Raw genomic sequence first — 18226 nt, forward strand, 5'->3', positions numbered from 1 at the left:
AGTTTGGCGCCCACTGTGGGGCATTGTGGTCGTCAATCGTTGATAATCTAAGTACACAATGGATAAGAAAGTATCGGAAGCTATGTCAGGGAGCAGTCAACCGTCGCTACCACCAAACTCTACTCAAAACCCGGCATCAACAGTGGCAACGCAGGCTCCCGGACATACCTCAAGGATCACACCAACAGCAAAAACCTCTTTGCCTCCTAAAACCCCTGCTGTCACAACCCAAGCCAGATCAGATAAGGGAACATCGAGCTCAGGCCTCACCCCGCCACCCAGTCCAACACAAATCTTGCTCGCTGGCGTAGAGAACCTTCAGAAGGCCATGGAAAACATGAGAGAAGACCAGAAGAAAGCCGAAGCCGAAGCAAGGAAAAGAGACAGAGAGCTCAGATATCCTAAAGCAGCAATCTGTCACCCCAACAAGCAGGACGAGTGAAGGGAGATCTCCGGTAGTAGACCTGACACAGGGTGCATCTGGCAGCAAGAATTCGCTTCAACAGATACCCGCCGAACTAGTAACAAGATTGGATCTAGATATAGGCCCGTCAGACGGAAGAATAACTCCACAAGGCTTGGGGTATCTCACACCAGATAACTGGCCGCCAGCCAGCCACATAGAGCTGCGAGCAGGTGGCACTCCTGTCAGCAATTTCACATCAATCGGTCAGACACCTGGAGTAGGATCCGCGATGAACCAGCAAGTGAACTGGCAGCAGGGGCAATCGTGACCTCAACCCCTCTAGCCGCCGGAATGCATGAGAACCTTCAAGAGTTTGGGTTATGAGGCAGTACGTTGAATCAGCAGGCAGCTGATAGGCGGACCTCAGATTCAGGCAGCACACTGAATCAACAATACTTGGAGTTGAGAGAGATGCTAAGCAGGGTTCCAGGGCTGCCACCCCTACTTGAGAAAGCAGCACCTGACAGTTATTCCGACTCGCCCTTCGTGGATGCCATATCCATCACAGCTATGCTAAAGGGATTCACAAATCCAAATATGCCTCTCTTCGACGGCACAGTAGATCCCTTTGACCACATAAGCTAGTACAAGCAGAAGATGATGACAGTAACAGCCGTAGGGCAAGTCAAGGAGGCTTGCATTTGTAAAGGATTTGGATCCACTTTAACGGGGCCGGCACTTCGATGGTTTGTGAGTCTACCCAATAGGTCGATCTCCACATTTGCTGAATTGGTAAACGCATTCACCCAGCAGTTTGCAAGCAGCAGGAAGCCGCAAAAGCATGCAGGAGATCTGTACAGAATCGTCCAGGAGGCAGGAGAAACCATTGGAGAATACAATACTAGATTCAACAATGAGAAGGTGGCAGTACGAGAATGTGATGTTTCAACGACAGTAGAAGCTTTCAGGAGGGGCCTCACCATGATTCTGACCTATACAAGCAGCTAACTATGCATCCATGCATAACTTCGAAGCAGTGCAAGAAAAGGCAGCTGCCGCAATCAGATTGGAGGAAGACATTCTAGCCAGAGCCAGTCTGCCTAATACACCAAGTGTCTCCAGCACTTCAGCCGTAGAAAAGTCAAGAAGAAAATAGTCTACAAGTAAAAGGGACGAGAGGTATAGGCCATATGGAAGGGGAGTCAACAGAATTGAAGAAAATCAGCAACACCCTACTCTGGCAGAGTATGGATTCACTACAGGCATCGGAGGAATTCTGAAGGCACTCAGGGAGATGGGAGATGGAGTAAGGTGGCCCAAACCACCAGTAGAAGGACAGGGATGGCGGACAGATAACAAAAAGAAGTGCAAGTTCCATCGTGACATCGGGCATAACACTGAAGACTGCTACACACTGCGAAGAGAGATCAAGCGCCTGTATGAGCAAGGTGAGCTGAGCCACCTATTACCACGAGGGGACAAGCAGCAGGATAAGGTAGGCTCCACAAAGCCTGCAACTCCACCCACATGCACAAAATCATAAAAGTGATAACAAACGGCTCAGATCTAAGCGGGCTAACGTACTCAGCAGCTAAAAGACATGCCACCGAGACCAAAAGAGATAGACCAGCAAGATCTTGCAGAATTTCTCACAGTGATCTACTAGCTGTTACCTTTGATGAAGGAGATACATATGACGAGCGGGAACATCATGATGCACTCATAATCACCCTGTCAATGGCTAACTGCACAGTTAGAAAGGTCTTGGTAGATACAGGCAGCTCGGTCAACCTGATCATGCAGAAGACTATAGAAAACATGGGATTCAGCGAGAAGAATTTACAGAAGAAAACTATCCCACTGGTAGGCTTCAGTGGAGAAACAGCCAACTCGTTCGGCGAGATAGTCATCCCAACCTATGTGGGAGGAGTCAACAAGCAGATCAGGTATATGGTCATAGACGGACCCTCTACTTACAATGTCATCCTGGGAAGGCCGTGGCTACACCAGATGAAAGCAGTTCCTTCAACGTACCATCAGTGTATAAAGTTCCCCACGCCATGGGGAGTAGAGACAATACGAGGAGATCGAGAGAAAGCTAGAGGCTGCTACAAGAAGGCACTAAAGTGCACTGCCAGCTCTCCAGCATAGCAATTACAGAAGCAGCCTGTCCAGGACGAGTACATTGAGCCCCCAGTGGAAGAACTAGATCAAATTAACCTGGACAAGCTGCACCCAAAGAGAACTGTGCTAATTGGAGCTGGGTGCACAGGAAGCTTGAGACAACAACTAGTCAATTTCCTGCAAGATAACATGGACTGTTTCGCATGGTCACACGACGACATGATAGGAATAGATCCGTCCATCATAACACATAAGCTTAGTGTGGACCCAAAGTGCAAACCCATCCAGCAGAGTAGAAGGAAGTTCTTAGCAGAAAGAAACAGAGTAATTAATCAAGAGGTAGATAGCCTTCTGGCAGCAAAGAACATAAGAGAGGTAAAGTATCCAGAGTGGTTGTCCAACGTGGTGGTGGTGCCTAAAAAGAATGGAAAATGCAGAGTATGCGTGGACTTCGCCGACCTCAACAAAGCATATCCTAAAGATCCCTTCCCACTACCTCATATCGATGAAATGGTGGATGCAATAGCTGGACATGAGATGCTAACGTTTTGGACGCATGGAGTGGCTACAATCAAATCAAGATGGATCCTGCAGATCAAGAGAAGACGACATTCATGTCTGAAAGAGGGATATATTGTTACAACGTCATGCCATTCGGCCTAAAGAATGCATGTTCCACCTATCAAAGGCTGGTCAACCGCATGTTTAAAGAGCAGATAGGAAGAACTATGGAGGTATATATCGATGATATGGTGGTGAAATCAGAGAAAGCCAAAAATCATATGCAGCATCTGGCAGAAACATTCAGCACCCTGAGGGAATACAAAATGAAGCTAAATCCATCTAAATGTACCTTCGGGGTATCTGATCGGAGCCATTTAGTTCACAAATTAAGCAATTGTGGTCGTTGGTCAATGGTCGATACAAAACACAATTTATACTTCACAAACAACTCTACAAATTAGTAAAGAGGCAAGTAAAGGTCGGATCCCAAGGGACGGGTATTGAAAACGAAGATTTCTATTGCTACTAGTGGTGTCTAGGGGTGTCACAAGTTGGGTTGATGTAGAAGGTTACTAAACTAAAATAGCAATGAAAATAAACTAACAAGGTAAATGGAATAAGGGTGTAAACAATTGATTAAAAGCACTAGGGTGTCATGGGTTCATAGGGGATTCATGGGATATGATCATACAAACATGTTCTCAATTTATAAGCAAGCAATTATTGTTGTGATGGATTGAGTTGGGTTATATCTTACAATCCTAGGAAAGTTTGGGTCCCGGAGCCGAATCACATAGATTGTACAACACCTACAAGTCGACTTAATCTTTCCTACTTAACACATGCATGATCTAACAAGACTCGAGTTGGGTTATGTCTTACAAGTCAAGTTGAAGAGATAGTAGATGATAATAAATGCAAGGATTCATAGGCTTAGCATTTCATCAAATATAACATGTGCATGCATTAAGATCAAAACAAGCAAGCAAATAAGATATGAAAGCATATTAATTTAAGCATGAATCATTCCCCATGTTGGTTTCCCCTAATCACCCATTAAACCCTAGCTAAGAGACTACTCACTCATTATCATATTGATCATGCTAGAAAGGTTGTCAATCATACTAACATAATGAAACATGATGAATAAATGAAAGTAATTAGCAATAATTAAAAAGGGATTAAGAGATTATACCTACTAATGATTCCAATAATAAAGCAAGAATAATAGAAGTACTTGAATCCTAGATTGAGAGGTTGTCAATCTCCCAATAATAACCCAAATGATCTTCAATTACCCAAAATAAAGTAAGAACAAGAGAGAGATTAAGGAACTAAAACTTGGATTAAAACTTGATTAATATTTGATTACAATATTGAAGAGAGATTTGATTGATATTAACTACACTAATTATTGATTAGAAGAACATGCTCCTCTAATTAGACTAATGGGGTATTTATAGTGAAAATTAGGGAGGATGCATTAGGGTTAACTAAGGGTTAAACTAGTAATTACACTTTTAAGTTGAGCAAGGAGACTCCGGTATTCAATGAGAGAAGGGCGTCTCCATTTTGTAACTTGAAGGACGAAACCATCTTTGTCTTTCGTGATCCGAGCGGATGGAGGTCGAGACGGACGGATGGGGCATGGACGATCCGAGCGGATCAAGGCAGAAGACGCTCGGATTGGGCCTGGGGATCCGAGCGGATCACGGGTAAGGACGCTCGGATTGAGTGGGCGGACGGACGGATCATGGATGATCCGTTCGGATTCTTCTCAGCGTCATTCCTTCTTCTTTTCTTTCCTTTTCTTCATAGAATCCTTGGGGATTTCCTTGGGGACTCAAGGATCCTTTCTCAACATTGATCTTCTACTTAGCTATGTACAAAGGCCTTCTAGTCTTGTCTCTCCTTGATGCTTGGTCATTGAATACGATCCATTTAGCCTCGTTTTGCCATGAAAATGCAAGATTCTTACTCCTTTCCTACCAAGGGATCAAAATCTCAAAGAATATGCAAAACAAAGATCTAAAGATAAGAAATGACCCAAATAGGCACTAAAAAGCATAGAAACAATGGTAATTCGGGGGCTAAATATGCGCCAATTATGGTCGCATCAAATATCCCCAAACCGAACCTTTGCTCGTCCCGAGTAAAGAGGTGACAAAGACTAGGACCAATACTAACCTAACCTAATAATAATAGCCGATATGAGACAATTAGCGGGTCTCACTCCGCCCCTTCAACTCACAACAAGACAACCATGAGGTAGGATGCCTTCTTGCAAGGCAAGGTGGGTCTTGCCAAAATGGCGACACATCCAAACATTAAGCACACAAAATCAAGTAATGGATGCATCTACAAAAGAATAGCCACTTTCCTCATCTAAGTGGCGGAAATTATCTACAAGGAAGCAATTCAAGGGTACACAATCCTTCATAGATGCAATTTGTTCAAACTACTAAGCCTAGAAGGATACCAATAAATCACCTCCAAAAGGTGTCAAGCTAGGGTACCTTTGTCCTCAATCGTTAAATGCTTTTGTCAAGAGTAGACTCCCTATGGTGTTAGAAACACTGGAGGATCGCGGAATTCCCCCTCTTGCCTAGACAAGAAGAAGGGTCGTCCCCTCTCTACCATGCACAAAAATGGATATGATGGATAAAGGGATCGATAGATATTTGAGTTTCACTTTGAGAGTTTGCTTTCATTTTTGTTTTCCCCCCAAATTTCTTTGGCATTTGACATTTGAGAACACTTTCTTTGCCATTTCTTTTTGATTTTTGACATTTCAATACTTGACAAATTTTTTTTTTTTTTTTGCATTTCTTTTTGAACATTTTCAAAGTCACCCCAATTAGTAACGAGGGTGCCTTGTATTTGAAGCTTTAGGAGTTCTATTTTTGCTCCTCTTTTCATTTGATGCATTTTTGCAAACTTTCTTTCACTTTTCATTTCTTTGAACTCAAATCAATTTCTTTTTGTGCCCATTCCCTTTGATGACAAAAATGTGGTAGAACATGGATGATGGATAGAAGTATGCATGGTTTCAAGGGTCACCTTGGAATAAACGGTAGCCAAGGAGTTATCACACCACAAGGTACTCTTGACTCGGCCTTAAACCATGGGTCAAAGGATACTAGCATGACACATCCTAGGGTGTTTTACAAGCATTCTAACAAGCAAAGTCTTAAGAATAAAAAGCATCTACTAGGGCCTATATACACTTGTCAAGCTTCCGAAGTAGACGGTTTCGCAAAATTTTTCTAACCATGCAAACTACATGCCATGATGCAACTAACATATAAACATCCTAATGCAAATGATTCTACCAACTAATATGACATATAAACTAAGTGCAAGTCCTAAGTTCACATTGTTTTACCGCATTAATCAAAATAAAGCCACATAGTCATTAACATAAAGAGGAAAAAGGAGATTGGAAAGATCATACCATGCGGTCTTCAATATCCTCATGTCTCGGATGTGGCGTAGTCAATCAAAGTGAACAAGGATGAAACAAACATAATATATACAAGACAATATATACAAAGGAAAATGAACTTGTTTTTGGATTTTTCAATTTTCAAATTTTTATGATTTTTGAAATTTTTCAATTTTTATGGGTTTTTGAATAGAAGTTAAGTGTTAGAATTCCCATCCCCACACTAATATGGGCATTGTCCTCAATGGCCAAAATGATGGAAATTATGCAAGAGTGATGCATGATTTCTATGCAATTCTACACTAAGCTATTCTACATGATGCATGTTGTTTTGTTATGACGGAGAGGATAATTTAGATTACCTCCCGTTGCGTATGCATCAACTTCCCCAAACCAAGTAAGACACTATTGCTAATGTCGAGACATGGGGGAGTTCATGCACATGCTATGCTATGCATGAGACTAGATTGTCATTTTGGATTTTCAAAAATGGGAACAATAAAGAACACCTCAAAGGAACCGAGGTGTGAGTCCTTTGATGTTGCTAGGACTCAACTAACCAATGATCAAAATGAAGTAAAGTACAAAGAGATATAGACAAACCGTGGGAGAGTAGGAGTCTCCAAGGCTAGTCTTCCATCATACTATCATTATCACCACTTCCCTCATGAGAAGTGGTCTCATTGCCACTTTCCTTGGCACTTTCTTCATTGCTTTCCTCATCATCATCTTCACCATCTTCACCATCCCTTTCTTCATCTCCACTTGCTTCTTCCTCAATATTATCATCAATCTCCTCATCATTTCCAACAACCTCATTATCTTCCACCACATCCCTTGATGCACCCGGGAACAAAGCTTCTCTATCCGCCCAACTAGGCAAAGGACAAGATGGATCAAGGAGTCCTTGCCTAGCTAAATGTAGGAGGGGAGGATATTGAGCTAGATATGCATTCTTCCGGTCTTCATAAGCTTGCTTGTGCATGGCTCTCATAAGAAGAGTTACATAGTCTTTCCCAATTTCAATTCCTTCCGGCGTAAACTCTTCATAGTCATAGGGGTAAGGTGGTATGATAATGGAAGAGGAGGGGGCCTCATGGTCACCCTTTTGTTGTTGAATGATGTACTCGGCTTCTTTGGTTAGGGGAAGTAAATAGTTGGTCCGGTGGACACTAAGACGGCAAATCTTTGCGGGTAAAGTGAATGAACGAGCCTCACTAGTAAGCCACCCATACTTGGTATCAAGGGAATTGTGAACCCACTTAAACTTGTTAATCAAGGTGGACATATCAATGAGATGGCCACCATCCTTAGCCTTGTACTTGCTATCCTTATTGAAATTAGGATCAAAGTGCTTGGCTAGGACCGTGACAAGGCCGCCATTAACAATAACGGTCGTACCCTTCTTCCCACTATCTACATGAAGCCATCTATCAACCAATAGCCTCAAACAATTGTAAGGCTTGGTGTAACTTCTTCCAATATTCAAGGTTGATTCAAGGAGAATAAAATCGAGCCCCGTGAAATGATTGGTGTCTCTTCTAGCAATTATGGTATTTCCCACAACTTTGTGCCAAACTCTTATGCCCGGATGATGGACCAAGAGAGCACGACAAGCATGAAAATCTTCATATTTCTTCCCGGAGATTGCCTCCCAAAGAGGCGCGGGATCGTACTTACCATATTGCTTATAGAATTTATGTTCATCGCTAAGACCCAAAATTGCACCCAATTAGGAAAGGAAATGCGTCTACTAGTGTTAGCTAGACGAAACTCAATATTTTCTCTATTCTCAACCTTTGTCACTTTCAAGGAACTTAAGAATTCCAAGACAAGGGAGGGGTATGTTACTTCTTTCATTTCAAACAATTTCTTCAAACCCATGGCATTGAAAAAGACTCTTGTTTGTTCAAGGACACCTAGCTTCTCTAAGGTTTTTTCACATATGAACTTGGTGGATTGAATTTGTTTCATAGCAAACTTGACAAATGAATTTCTATGGTCATCGGAAATGAAAGTTACCTCCGGATAATGCAAGAGTTGATTAATTACCGGAGTAGAAGGTGATGCTTCCATAGAAATTTTCTGAGGTTGTTCCACTACCAAGCTTGGTGTTGACACCACCATTGCCAAAGCTTTCTTTGTTTGTAGAGCTTTTTGCCTTTGAGAGAGAGCCTTTGCTTTTGGTGCCTTTGTTGCCTTTGTTGCTCCCTTTGTTCTTGCCATTTGATGAACAAACCAAGTAGAGAATCAAAAATCTTCAATTTGTAGAATGCCCAAATCGATTTTGAAAGTGAAAGGCTTTGCCTTTATGAGAGCAAAAATCGACTCAAAGGGTGAAGATTTTGTGCTTGGTTTTGATTTTTCTTGAAGATGGAGTGATTAATTTGATGTTTGAAGGATGGTTTGATTTTGTTTTGGTGATTTTGTTGAGGGTTTTTGTGTTTGAGATGGAGAGGATGAGGGTTTTGGTGTTATGGGTAGTGTTTATGAATGAATGAATGAATGAATGAAGGTGGGGGGTATTTAAAGAAACGAAAATCTCGAAGATGCAGGCACGATCCGTGCGGATTAGGCGCAATCCGCTCGGATTTTCAAGCTTCAAATTTTAAAAATCCCGCCTAAAGACGGGCGTCTCCTGGGGAAATCCGCTCGGATTTTTATTGAGGGACGGGCGTCTCTTGGGAAATCCGGACGGATTCTCATCCAGAGATTTTTCTTGTTTTTCTTCAGCTTCAAGACGGGCGGATTGTCCATAAGACGGACGGATTCTGTGAGACGGGCGTCTTTCCAGGAATCCGCTCGGATTCTTCAACAGTCAAGAATTTTGCAGTTTTCAGGTCGGCCCAAGACGGGCGTCTTCTCAGCAGGACGCTCGGATCCTCTGTAGACGGGCGGATTCTCAGGAATCCGCTCGGATTGGTCCTTGTGTACACGGATTCAGGTCCATCCGTGCACCCACGCATTCCCTTATCATTCTTTCTTTCTTTCTTTCAAATCTTGTGTTCTTCATTGTGGGGGCACTACTAAGGCATGAATAGCCTAGGCAATTCCCATCCCCACACTAAGGTAAATCACTACACATTAATTAAAATCATTAGTCCCTCCCTCACTTCTCTCTTTTCATGACAATTATTTTGATCAAAGTAAAAATAAATCCAAAAATGACAAAAATGCAATGCAAAAATTAAATGTAAGTTAGGGAGTTAGAAATATTTACAAATGGTGGTTTAGGGAGGACTCCACCAAACTCTCATTCTTGATGAGATGTCAAGGAGGCATGTTCAAGGTGTTGTTGATGTTGCTCAACACCTCGAAGAAGTAATTAAAAGCTTGTTCGTTGTTATGGTAGAGGTTCTCAATAGACCGTGGTTCTTGTTGTTGATCATGATCGATGGCATGCCCAATGTAGGGATTAAAGATCCCTTTAAATTCGTCGTCCCAAAGACCACAAACTTCATTGAGTTGATCATTGAAAATCTCTTGCTTGGATGGAGACAACTCTCCCAAATTCTTCTTTTGGCTAATGAGGCCATCTTCTTCTTCCTTGGTTGATTTTGATGAGCTATGCAAGCTCTCCTTGTCACAATTCACTTGCTCTTTGAATGGAGCATCTTCAACTTCCTTCCTCCATTGGAGTTCCGATCTCTTCTTCTCATCTTTCCGGCTATAATGATCAATCATGAAACATGGCTCATGCAAACGAGGAGCTCTCATGGTCTTGTCAAGATTAAAAGTTATGCTTTCATCTCCCACTTCTAGAGTGAGCTCTCCATGCTTCACATCAATCACCGCACCCGCGGTGTGTAGGAAAGGTCTTCCTAAGATGATCGGAATGTTGGAATCTTCCTCCATATCAACAATGACAAAGTCCACCGGGATGAAAAACTTCCCAATTTGAACGGGGACATCTTCCCATATCCCTAGCGGTGTCTTCGTCGATCTATCGGCCATTTGAAGTGTGATATTGGTGCACTTAAGCTCTCCCATTCCCAACCTTTTACTCACCGAGTACGGCATGACACTCACACTAGCCCCTAGATCACATAAGGCTTTGTTGATTGTTGTGTCGCCAATGGTACACGGTATTGAGAAGCTTCCGGATCCTTTAACTTTGGAGGTGAACTCCCTTGAAGTATTGCACTACTCACCTTAGTGAAGGCGATAGTCTCAAGTTTCGGATTGACTTCTTCTTTGTGAGAATATCCTTCATGTATTTCGCATAGGCCGGAACGTGATTGATTAATTCCGTAAAAGGAATTGAGACTTCTAAGTTCTTCACAATTTCCATGAACTTTCCAAGTTGATCATCAAATTTAGGCTTGGCTTGACGACTTGGAAAAGGAAGTCTAATCACAATGGGCTCCTTTTCTTTGGCTTTGTCTTCATTTTTCTTTGAACTTTCTTCTTTTGATGATTCCCTTTCTTTGGGACTTTGCACCACAACTTCATTCTTACTAGCTCTCACAACTTCATCCTCAACTTGCTCCTTCGGTGCTTCATACCTTGTACCACTTCTCAAGTGAATGGCACTAACCGTTTCATGTCTAGGGGATTACCTTGAGGTGGTAATTGCCCCTTTTGTCTTTGTGAGTTCGAAGATGCTAGTTGGGTCAATTGTGTTTCCAACATCTTGGTGTGAGCTAGAATGTTGTTGATGGTGGTATCCTTTGCTTGGCTATCTTTTTGCATTTGAGTGAAAAATTCTTGTTGATTCTTTTGCATTTGAAGGACCGCTTTTTGGACATCAAAACTTTGGTCATTTTGGTGGTTGTATGGATTTTGATTTTGATAACCTTGGTTTTGATTGTAAAAGGGTCTTTGATTTTGATTTCTCATGGGTGGTGGAGTGTATGTTGTTTGAGGGTTTTGAACATTTTGGCTTTTGTATGAGAGATTTGGATGGAATTTGGTGTTTTCATTGTAAAAATTTGAATAAGGGGTACCGCTTTTGTAAGCTTGGAAAGCATTGACTTGCTCGGTTGTTCCCCTACATTCACTTTGATCATGACCCAAAGTTCCACAATTCTCACATATCCCACTTGGGATTGATGAGGATGCCGTCATGGCATTGACATGATGTTTTGATTTTGAGTTTTCCTCAAGTCTAGCCATAGCTTGTTCAAACTTCAAGTTGATAGTGTCAATGTGAGCACTAAGTTGAGCACCCAATTGAGTAACGGTGTCCACTTCATACTTTCCTCTAGTAGCCTTGCGAGGCCTACTATATTGCGAATTATGGACCGCCATTTCCTCAATCTTGTTCCATGTTTGATTGTCATCAACTTCGGTGAACATTCCATTTGATCCCATATTGAGAATGTTCCTTGAATCTTCATATAAACCATTCCAAAATTGTTGCACTAAAAACCATTCGCTAAGTCCATGGTGAGGACATGAGCGACAAACACCTTTGAACCGCTCCCAAGCTTCATACAAAGATTCTTCATCCCTTTGTTTAAAACTCGTGATTTGAGCTCTTAGCATATTGGTCTTTTCCGGTGGGTAGAATTTTTTGTAGAAAGCGAGAGCTAACTTCTTCCAAGAATCTATTCCAAGGGTGGCCTTATCAAGGCCCTTCAACCATTGCTTTGCGGTTCCGATTAACGAAAAAGGAAATAAGACCCATCTAATTTGGTCTTGAGTCACGCCCGTTTGAGAGATAGCATCACAATAATCGCAAAAGGTTTCCATATGAGAATGAGGGTCCTCACTTGGCATGCCCCCGAATTGGCTCCTCTCAACTAGTTGGATGAAGGCGGACTTGGCAATAAAATTTCCGGTAAGATGTTGTGGGGTAGGAGTACCGTTTGGTAGATTCTCCTCGGTGGGTGTAGAGTGGGACGAAAATTTAGGCATTGTAGGTGGATTTTGTGTGGTATTGTTTAATGGGTTCTCTTCTCCTTCTATTGCGAAAGGATTGACAAACTCACTAGTGGGTTGAACAACTTCACCAACACCTCCCAAATTCCTCCTAACAAGTCTCCTATTATTCGTCAAGGTTCTTTCGATTTCACGGTCAAAAGGTAACAAATCTCTTTGTAACCTTCTAGACATGCAAAATATCAAACAACTAGAAAACAATTAGAACAAACCTTGAGGAGTTTTACTTCCCCAAGGTGAAAAAGACACAACTAAAAATAACAAAAGAAATCTAAAATCAATTAAACACCGTCCCACAGAAACGGCGCCATTTTTGATCGGAGCCATTTAGTTCACAAATTAAGCAATTGTGGTCGTTGGTCAATGGTCGATACAAAACACAATTTATACTTCACAAACAACTCTACAAATTAGTAAAGAGGCAAGTAAAGGTCGGATCCCAAGGGACGGGTATTGAAAACGAAGATTTCTATTGCTACTAGTGGTGTCTAGGGGTGTCACAAGTTGGGTTGATGTAGAAGGTTACTAAACTAAAATAGCAATGAAAATAAACTAACAAGGTAAATGGAATAAGGGTGTAAACAATTGATTAAAAGCACTAGGGTGTCATGGGTTCATAGGGGATTCATGGGATATGATCATACAAACATGTTCTCAATTTATAAGCAAGCAATTATTGTTGTGATGGATTGAGTTGGGTTATATCTTACAATCCTAGGAAAGTTTGGGTCCGGAGCGAATCACATAGATTGTACAACACCTACAAGTCGACTTAATCTTTCCTACTTAACACATGCATGATCTAACAAGACTCGAGTTGGGTTATGTCTTACAAGTCAAGTTGAAGAGATAGTAGATGATAATAAATGCAAGGATTCATAGGCTTAGCATTTCATCAAATATAACATGTGCATGCATTAAGATCAAAACAAGCAAGCAAATAAGATATGAAAGCATATTAATTTAAGCATGAATCATTCCCCATGTTGGTTTCCCCTAATCACCCATTAAACCCTAGCTAAGAGACTACTCACTCATTATCATATTGATCATGCTAGAAAGGTTGTCAATCATACTAACATAATGAAACATGATGAATAAATGAAAGTAATTAGCAATAATTAAAAAGGGATTAAGAGATTATACCTACTAATGATTCCAATAATAAAGCAAGAATAATAGAAGTACTTGAATCCTAGATTGAGAGGTTGTCAATCTCCCAATAATAACCCAAATGATCTTCAATTACCCAAAATAAAGTAAGAACAAGAGAGAGATTAAGGAACTAAAACTTGGATTAAAACTTGATTAATATTTGATTACAATATTGAAGAGAGATTTGATTGATATTAACTACACTAATTATTGATTAGAAGAACATGCTCCTCTAATTAGACTAATGGGGTATTTATAGTGAAAATTAGGGAGGATGCATTAGGGTTAACTAAGGGTTAAACTAGTAATTACACTTTTTAAGTTGAGCAAGGAGACTCCGGTATTCAATGAGAGAAGGGCGTCTCCATTTTGTAACTTGAAGGACGAAACCATGTGCATCTTGTGATCCGAGCGGATGGAGGTCGAGACGGACGGATGGGGCATGGACGATCCGAGCGGATCAAGGCGCGTAAGACGCTCGGATTGGGCCTGGGGGATCCGAGCGGATCGGGTAAGGACGCTCGGATTGAGTGGGGACGCGGACGGACGGATCATGGATGATCCGTTCGGATTCTTCTACAGCGTCATTCCTTCTTCTTTTCTTTCCTTTTCTTCATAGAATCCTTGGGGATTTCCTTGGGGACTCAAGGATCCTTTCTCAACATTGATCTTCTACTTAGCTATGTACAAAGGCCTTCTAGTCTTGTCTCTCCTTGATGCTTGGTCATTGAATACGATCCATTTAGCCTCGTTTTGCCATGAAAATGCAAGATTCTTACTCCTTTCCTACCAAGGGATCAAAATCTCAAAGAATATGCAAAACAAAGATCTAAAGATAAGAAATGACCCAAATAGGCACTAAAAAGCATAGAAACAATGGTAATTCGGGGGCTAAATATGCGCCAATTATGGTCGCATCAGTATCCTCTGGAAAATTCTTAGGCTATATTGTAACTCAAAGAGGGATAGAAGCCAGCGTCGAGCAGATCAGGGCTGTTTTGCATTGGAGTCACCTGAAAAGCCTAAGGACGTTCAGAGACTAGCTGGCAAGGTAGCAGCCCTGAGCAGGTTCATCTCAAAGTCCTCTGATAAGTGTAGGCTATTCTACGACATACTAAGAAAGAGCCAGAAGTTTGAGTGGACCGCGGACCACGAGCAAGCATTCAGAGAGCTGAAGCACTACCTCAGCAACCCATCGCTGCTGTCAAAGCCGGAACCAGGAGAACCATTGTTCCTCTATCTAGCTGTCACGGAGGTGGCTGTAAGTGCCATTCTAGTCAGAGAACAGGAAAAAGAACAGAGGCCAGTATATTATGTAAGGAAATCTCTGCTGCCGACAGAAACCAGGTACACATCTCTCGAAAAACTAGTACTAGCCCTGGTAGTAGCATCTTACAAGCTGCGGCCCTTTTTTGAGTCCCACACCATACATGTTGTGACCAACTACCGCTGAAGTCTGTCATGAGGAGACTTGAACTATCAGACAGAATGTCAAAATGGTCTGTACACCTTAGTGGGTATGATATCCAGTATAACCGCAGAACAGCAATCAAATCGCAAGCATTAGCAGACTTTGTCTCAAACTTCAGTCCAGCCATCCAAAATTTGGTGGACGAGGAGATCCTAACCCTGGAAGGGAACAAGAACAAGGAGGTCTGGCAGATGCACATCGACGGAGCCTCCAATCAAAGGGGGGCAGGTGTAGGGTTAATCCTGCGGTCACCACAAGGGGATCTGATAGCACAAGCAGTAAGATGTGAATTCAAGGCAACCAATAATGAAACAGAATACGAGGCTTTGATACTAGGAATGCAATGTAACACCCCCTCATACCAAGGTACCTTACCAGGACTACCCCAGCATGAAAGGTTGTTACCATCTCGGTTGCCCGAGGTTAGTATATATCAAAAGCAACAGTCCAAACACATTTATTAATGTACGGTAGTTATAAAAGTTACATAGTCTCCAAAATCTAATAAACGAATTATCCAAATGGCAAAAACTACCAAAACAATAACTAAGGCTCGTGGTGGTGTCATCTAATCCAGCGTGGTGACTCTCCCATAACTGCCCCAAGCTCAATAAATGTATCACCTGTCACAATCTGCTCACCATCCCCGAATGGATCACCGCAGGTTTTACAAAACAACAACACGGGGTCAGTACTACTCAATCAATATAAGACAGCAAACAATACAACCAGCTGATCATCGATTTCACGCACAATAACCGACTACACACCGAAGTGTGTAGCCCTGCCAGATTACCCATCGCAACAGGTAATCCTCGCCGCCAGTGGGTGACCGCAGCCCATCCCCACCTAGTCCAGCTCATCAACGAGCGACTAACGATCCCTGTCCCTTAATGTGCACATCCCCTTCCATGGCGGGTTCCACGGAGGTCGAACTAGGGTGTGAAGCCACTCCCGCAAGTGACTCCACCACAATCACACAAACCACAGCATCACATCTGTCACAACACCACAACCGTCACGACACAATCACCTCACCACCGTCACCACAACACCCACACTCCGATGATCAGCAGATAACAACAATTACAATACAATAGTAATCTCAATCAATTAACAGTACTGAGTAGGGGGAAACCCTACCTTTTCGCAATCCGCTATGCTGCAATCAACCATACAAATGCATAACACATATCACATCGTCACCTACAACAATAATCACATAATACAATTACACATTGCACAATCCCATTTTCCCCAATTCCATATATACAGTAACCCCAAAAGAATACAAATGACAAGGGAATGAAACTTACCAACAGTAGAATAAGAGACTACACGCAAGGATCACGACGATTTGCACACACAACGAGATATGAGGACGATTAGGGAGTGATTAGGGAGAGATCGTAGAATGATTAGGGTTGGAAGTGATGTTTTAGAAACTGACGTCGAATATAAAATAACCCTAACATTCCCTAATCAAACCGATAAAATAACATTCGCAAGACCGGATACTCGGTCGAGTAAAGTTATACTCGGCCGAGTATCATCTACTCGGTCGAGTATTCTCCATACTCGGCCGAGTATTACTCGGCAGAACCAAAACAGACTCCACAATTAACACTACTCGGCCGAGTAGGCTCTACTCGGTCGAGTATATAACTTAACAAAATCCGTAGTGTTACAATCTTCCCCCCTTAAAAAGAACTTCGTCCCCGAAGTTCCAACCCAACCTATAAAACATGGACACCTAACACCAGCTCCACTAACCACGCTTACTAGATAACATATCCTCTCGGTATAGACTCCATAACATTATCGAATAACCACAAAATAATATTTCCTATCTTGTCTCACTTCCATAACACTCAATAGCACTCAATACCAAGACAATCCACAAAAGAAGATCAACCATCAAAACGGAATGTTACATTCTACCACTCTTAAAAAGGAACTTCGTCCTCGAAGTTTACTCACATACATCAACATCATCATCCAGCTGCCAAAACTCTCGAACTCATAAATATCATCATCCACTTTTATCAACACTATCGAAAAATTCTCACACTCCTAAACATCGAACTACTACAAGCACAGCCATGGCCTTTTAACACTATCAACCACTATATGTACCCATCCATTCCTTATGCTACACCAACACTCTACGTCCAATAATATTACGACATGCACAACCCTCAACGCTCTTTGCCGCATCCTACTCCTCTTAAGACACATGTTACGTCCTCGTAACTCACTAATACTAGAACCTTAGCTATACCTCTCATTATCCTCATCACCACCACATGTAAAAGATACCCGCCTATAATCTAAACACTTACTATATCCAAGGCTCTCTTACTTAAACAGTTCTCATACCTCAACTCATTCTGCACTCCATCTAACCAATACCACACAATCCTGATCATGACAAACACTCTAACTCTTCCACATTACCGCAACACGACATACCTCTCTATATAACTATATAAAACTCTTATCGCCAAGAGCATAATTCACGATCTACACTTGTTACGTACACTCACACTAGATCCTCAAGTTCCTTTCTTTCATTACCGCAAGACTCATACATAACTTAACACGACACTAAATACCCAACACCCTACACTCACTGTCTCAACAAAGGATTATGAACCATCTGCATATATCAGATCATTACCACACATGTTCTACGAATCACTTGCATATATCAGATCATTACCATGTCTACCAAAGCCTCATCTAGAACAAGATCAAAATTACTGTAACAACATATCCCAACTGTGTCCCATCAACAAAATATCACTATACCATGACAACAACGAAAACATATACAACTCTCTTTCATATCATACTCTACCCTCATTCCCAAAAATGAAATCGGTAAGAAACATCAACAAACAAACAACGGTCTACATGTCTAACCAAAACTCACAAGAAACAACAAAGAACAAAACAAAAATCACTGTGCATAATCGGGTCTCAGTACTTTGAAACTCAAATCGTAACTACCCCGTATACTCCACCACAATCGGTGACGGCATTGCAACACCGCAACCAACAGCCGCACGCAGCGCAGCCGTAAAAATGCCCGCATCACAATACGAAGTACCATGCCGGATCACCACCCGAGGCACAACAACCACATCGATAAACATCACAACCACATATAATTCCCATAAACACTGACTCAGTATGACATTTCGAACAAGAAAACTCATTCAAAACCGTTTTACTA

General features: G+C 41.8%; 1 non-coding gene across 1 annotated transcript; it reads left to right on the forward strand.

Moving 5' to 3' along the window:
• The first annotated feature begins 11859 nt into the window (after positions 1–11859).
• Positions 11860–11966, forward strand: LOC141650554 (small nucleolar RNA R71). Its single transcript, XR_012546579.1, has one exon. It is a non-coding gene; the product is annotated as a small nucleolar RNA R71 (small nucleolar RNA).
• Positions 11967–18226: the final 6260 nt, after the last annotated feature.

Source organism: Silene latifolia, chromosome 3 (assembly GCF_048544455.1).
Source record: "Silene latifolia isolate original U9 population chromosome 3, ASM4854445v1, whole genome shotgun sequence".
Taxonomy (NCBI): domain Eukaryota; kingdom Viridiplantae; phylum Streptophyta; class Magnoliopsida; order Caryophyllales; family Caryophyllaceae; genus Silene; species Silene latifolia.